We start from the raw sequence: 6,564 nt of genomic DNA, 5'->3' as shown, positions 1-6,564 counted from the left end.
ATCCCGCCCAAACAATTTTAATTTTTCGAAAAAATTAAAAACCCGCCAAATATTAAATTTTACGGTATGATCGAAAATAATTAAACGTAAATTCAACCGAATTCGATCAATTTTAAACTAACAACAGATTTTTGAAAAAACGGCAAAATGCTGCTCAATTCCATTTTTATAATTTCAACCTAACCAAACTAGAACATCTTGGAACGTATCATTTCAACAACCGGAATTCTCCATAATATTATCTGCAACTAATACATACAAATTAAAAACAGGTCAACAAACAAAAATGGCTCAAAAAATCCGATAATACTATTACAATATACTAAAACCGATTCTATTTTTCAGCCAAGCATTGCATCAAACTTCTTGTGTGCGCTGACGATTCTGGGAATCTGCATCCTTGACGCTGCTAGTACTCCCGCAGCTACACACATCAGACAAAAACAGATCTAATTATAATTACTCATTCACCGTAACTCAAACCACCAAGTTTAATGAAGGAAGAGCTTAACATTCTCAAGTGAAAATATTAATCTCTTGAAACCTTATTTCTAACAAGATCATAACCTTACAGATCTCACAAATCTCTCAGTGGGGTTAAAGCAAATCATTCATCATAGAGCATCTTCAAATATCAATACTATAACCATAAGCCTCTCTATTATTAACAAGAAATTATTAAAATTTATATTACTATTGAACTGAAAACAAGATAGAAAAATGTTGAACCTACGAGAAATGCCAAAAATCAGAGAGATAAAGAGGAAGATGCAAGTCCATAGGGCCTGTATGTTTGATTTAGCATCTTTATATGATGTTTAAGCATAATCCTTCTGTTTATTGTATCGAAAACAGAGGAATTTGCACGAGATGCTTTAACTTTTAGATTTGAAAGAAAAAAGAGAAAATATAAAAACTGAAACTAAGAAGAGATCTTGTGCGGCTGAGGAAAGGTATGGATGATATTTGTAGAGTTGGTTAGGGTTTGTAAGTGGATGTTTGTTAGAGACTTGGACTAAACTGGGGTAAAGTGAGCCCAAATCCGTTAAGTGAGCAGACCTCAGTACATCACCATTTAAAGTATTGGGCTGACTAAATTAAAAATTGAAGAACACTAAATAAAATTTATAGAAAATACAGAATACTAAATATAGTTACAGAAACGTGTAAAAATTTTTACTGGAATGTATAAAAGATACTAAATATATAAATTTTTGGTGTAGAAACTAGATAATACAAAAAATATTGACCATAATACAAATAATTATAATCTAGTGTGTAAAAATAATTATGTAGAAAACTAGTAAATAATTTTTGTTTTCCGAAAAAAGCATGTAAAGAATATATCACACACAAAAATAGTTAAAGAACATTAAAATATATATTTACAGAACACCATATTAGCACAAAAAATTTAAAGAACACTCCTATGAAATATATAAATATTTAAAATAAAAAGAACACGCATTAAAAATAAAAAAATAAAAAAAGTACATGATAAAACTATACATAGCCACTAAAAAAGTTTAGGTGTAAACGTGCCATTAAAGGTGATGAATGTGTGGCCTATCATAATTAGTACTTAGTTACCGAGAGTAATATCAGTTACCTATGATCTGACCTACAAAATAATATGTAAATATTTTAACTTCGTTAATCTATATTATATTTATTATTTTTTATAATTTATATTAATAAATTATTAAAATATAAAATACAAATGTTATAATCAGTATGTGATCGCATGGGTTATAGGCTATATGTATTTATATATATATATATATTAGTAATATAACCAAACGTTCAGCTCAAAATAATTTTATTTAATTTGCCATTTTAATAGTCAGACATTAGTTACCAGCAAAGTAATTAGTGTTAGTCCTCAATTGGTGTTTCGATTTTTTTAAAATATTTTTCAGGGATCTCACTATGTGGATGTCAATAAATATATATATATTGGTGATATAACCAAAGTTTCAGATCAAAATAAATTTTATTTGATTTGCCATTTTAATAGTCAAAACATCAGTTTGACTATTAAAACTAATTAGTGTTTAGTATGAATTGGGTTCGATTTTTTCACAAAATAATTTTTCATAGATCCAGCCATATGGATGTCAATAGATATATATAGTAGTGATATAACCAAAATTTTAGATTAAAATAATTTTATTTGGTTTGCCATTTTAACAATCAAAAACTAGTTTGACTAGTACACCTATCTAGTTTTTAGTCCGAATTGGTGTTTCGATTTTTTAAAAATATTTTCAGGGATCCAACCGTATGGATGTTAGTAAATATATATTAATGATATAACCAAAGTTTCAGATCAAAATAATTTTATTTGGTTTGTCATTTTAACAATCAAGTATCAGTTTTACTAGTACAATTAACTAGTGTTTAGTCATGAATTGGTGTTTCAATTTTTTTCAAAAATATTTGTCATCGATCCAACTGTATGGATGTGAATAGATATATATGTTAGTGATATAAGCAAAATTTCATATCAAAATATATTTGGTTTACCATTTTAACAGTCAAACATGAGTTTGACTAGTACAACTAACTAGTGTTTAGTCATTAATTGGTGTTTCAATTTTTTAAAAAATATTTTTCATCGATCCAGCCGTATGGATGTCAATAGATATATATAGTAGTGATATAACCAAAATTTTAGATCAAAATAATTGGTTTGGTTTGCAATTATAACAGTCAAACATTAGTTTGACTAGTACACCTAACTAGTTTTTAGTCCCAATAGGTGTTTCGATTTTTACAAATATTTTCAGGGATCCAACCGTATGGATGTCAATATATATATATATATATATATATATATATATTATATATATATATATATATATATATATAAGTGATATAACCAAAGTTTCAGATCAAAATAATTTTATTTGGTTTGTCATTTTAACAATCTAATATCAGTTTGACTAGTACAACTAACTAGTGTTTAGTCATGAATTGGTGTTTCGATTTTTTCAAAATTATTTTTCATCAATACAACCATATGGATGTCAATGGATATATAGTAGTGATATAACCAAAATTTTAGATCAAAATAAATAGTTTGACTAGTACTCTTAACTAGTTTTAGTCTGAATAGGTGTTTTGATTTTTACAAATATTTTCAGGGATCCAACCGTATAAATATATATATATATATATTAGTGATATAACCAAAGTTTCAGATCAAAATAATTTTATTTGGTTTGTCATTTTAACACTCTAATATCAGTTTGACTAATACAACTAACTAGTGTGTAGTCATGAATTGGTGTTTCGATTTTTTCAAAAATATTTTCATCGATCCAACCGTATGGATGTCAGTGGATATATATATATATATATATATATATATATATAAATATATTAGTGATATAACCAAAATTTAAGATCCAAATAATTTTATTTGGTTTGTCATTTTAACAGTCAAACATTAGTTTGAGTAGTACAACGAGTTTTTAGTCTGAATTGGTGTTTCAATTTTATTAAAAATTATTTTTGAGGGATCCAACCATATGGATGTCAATAAATAAATAAATATATATATATATATATTGGTGATATAACCAAAGTTTCGGATCAAAATAATTTTATTTGATTTATCAGTTTAAAAGTCAAGCATTTGTTTGACTAGTACAACTAACTAGCATCAATTTTATTTTTAAACAAATAAATTTAACTAATTTTTTTTATTTGGATAACTTTTATTCTCCCATTCATAATTTCAAAATAGTTACTAACATTTAAATAAATTTTTTATTAAAAATATAATTTTTTAAAAATCATAAATACAACTGAATTCCATTGAAATATAACTTCGAAAAGGGCGGGAAATTTCCCTCACTTTGTTTTTGAAAATTTTAAAAGTGTGGGTAAATTTCCTGCCATTTTTAATATAAAATTTGACTAAAATCGGTTGAATTTAGGAGTGCCAAATAAATAGTTTTGGGGGAAATTCCCTTCATTTTTTTTTATTGGGGCTAAATTCGACCGAAATTCTTTTTGGTCGAATTTAGGGGCAAAATTCGACCGGTTTAATTTCGACCATTTTAATTTCAACCGTTTTCAGTTAAAACTGATTATAAATACGACTGTTTAAATACGACCATTTAAAATCGACCGAGGCCGGTCGAATTTAGCCCTGTCCAAAGAATTCGACCGCATGCGATCGAATTTAATCCCGATCGAATTTAAATCAGTTGTATTTAACCTTGTTTTCTTGTAGTGGTAACTAGGTAAATATACCCGCCCAGTTCACAGAAACTATTTAAAAAAAAAATAAAAAATATTATTTACAGCAATTTTGTTGAAAATTAAGATTCCTAAAACTAAAAGAGTCGCTAAAAATAATGTTATAAAAATATAACATATAATTGGAGAGTTGATGAGTGTACCTAAAATTTTAAGGAGTTATACACATTAGAAGTGGTACAATGGTACTTTATATTTTAATTTTATACTTTTTTTGTCAGATGTTCCAATCTGACATCTTTTTTCCAACTAACATTTCTTTATCCTTTCAAAAAAAATACTACTTATAATAAGATTATGCATACATCATTTTCATATATATGTTTACTCTTTCATTGCTCTAATATAATTTATCAAGCACGTATAATTTAACCTATCTAAATAAATGTTGAATAAATTTAGTACTTAAATTACAATAGACATTTTGCATCATCCAGGTGTAATAAGAGAAGCTAGAACTCCATATATAATCCATATGTGCACATTTTTAGAATTAAATTTGTTTTGCAAATAGCAGATACCAACATGATTGTAGACAAAGAAAAAATTGATCATACTTTAATATTAAAATAATAAAAAATGACTGGATCTGAGCATGTGTTTTGCTAAAAAAATTATTTAATATATAAAAATTTATATTGAAATTGAGATGACTAATATTACTTCCCAATTTTTTTAGCATAAAACAATTAATTTGAAAATTAGTCAGTCAGCCATGTAAGTCATCCATGTAATTCAATTATCTAGAATATATTGGAACAACCATGTACGTCAATAACTTGTGAAATTAAAATGTAGTTATAGATGGGGACTTACATCTCCTCTTTAATGCCCAGGCTACAATTTTATATATACTATCACATTAAATCTTGAAAGAAACTCATAAACATCATAAAAATATACACCGCATTTCTTTGTCAAAATTATCATCGTCAATGTACACAACCATATCAATCAGCAACTCAAAAACCAATGCACTTAAGGGCTAGATGGATATTAGATGGATTATTATGAGTACCTACCTGAAAGCAGCATTTCAGACCTAAAAGCTCATACTTTCTGACTTCATCATTTTTTTTAGAAAAGAACTCTACCAACTTGCGATCTCGTTATTTTCCAAAATTCTGGTGTCTCATTATCCTTGAGATGCTCGAATGGATAGCAAACCTGTTTAAATTTCTCTAACCCAAAATGAAAGTCCTGCAATAAATCATAAATAATTAGAATATAGGCGTATTTGTAAGGGGTTAGGGAACATAAGACATTGCCTTCTTTGTTGCAACATGTACATAATTTGGGATGTTATGCAGATCCGCTAGAAGAGAAGTGGGTAACACAACTCATTTGTTCTCACTGTTATCCAAATTGAAAATCGAACCTTGTTTCATAGTGGGAGCTTTTGCAAAGCAACAAATTAATGTCAAAGTAAAAGATAATTAATTATGTAAATCTTGATTTTTAAAGATTTGGTCATAGGGAAATGGTTGCTAACTTGTAAAAACCTATGATTAGAGTGTGAATTTAACCCTACACTTTTTTGCAATTTAATCTCATAAAGTAAACCGGATTAGCAAAAAAGGCTTTGTAAATAAGAGAAAGTCACATGCAATGTACACAAGTTCAAACTCTCCATTAGCAGGTAGGAAAACAAATTCATTAGCATTTTATAGCATTCAAGAATGAAAGTATTGGCCAATTCAAGTACATTCAAACAAAAGTTATACTCATTATGTTAAAAGGTTATTACTCGTATTTCTACCGTACATAAAAGATTTTCACATTATTCTATAACCTATATGTACATACCTAAATTTTAGTCATTAGAGTAATCACTACGCCATAAGTGCACATAGGCAACCCCTACTATACAGTTGCATAAGGCCCAAATGGTGTTGCATAAGGTAATAGGCAACACCAGAGGGGGGTTGCCAATGTGGAAGTGGTCGTAGACACCTAATGAATATTTTGTGCAAAACTTGAAAGTAATGCATCAGGTGGATTTTGCAACAGTAAATCACCTATTGGCAACAGAAAGTGTTGCATTAGACCTGACAGGATAGTACACTTGGTCCTACGTGGCAACTGACACATCAGATGCCATGTCAGCAACAGGGGGTCCCCAGAGTCACATCAGCATGCCACCAGCACGCACGTCAGCTGGGTCTCATCCTGCCACGTCAGCATGTGGGGGCCCGCAATGTCACGTCAGCAGTGGGGCCCTTTTTCCACATCATATGTGGGGGCCCATATTATTTATGCAACACCATTTTGATGCATATGCAACACTATTTTCAT

The sequence above is a fragment of the Apium graveolens genome, chromosome 4 (assembly GCF_009905375.1).
Source record: "Apium graveolens cultivar Ventura chromosome 4, ASM990537v1, whole genome shotgun sequence".
Lineage (NCBI taxonomy): Eukaryota > Viridiplantae > Streptophyta > Magnoliopsida > Apiales > Apiaceae > Apium > Apium graveolens.
The sequence above is the reverse complement of the archived record's forward strand: the minus strand, read 5'-3'. Positions refer to the sequence as shown.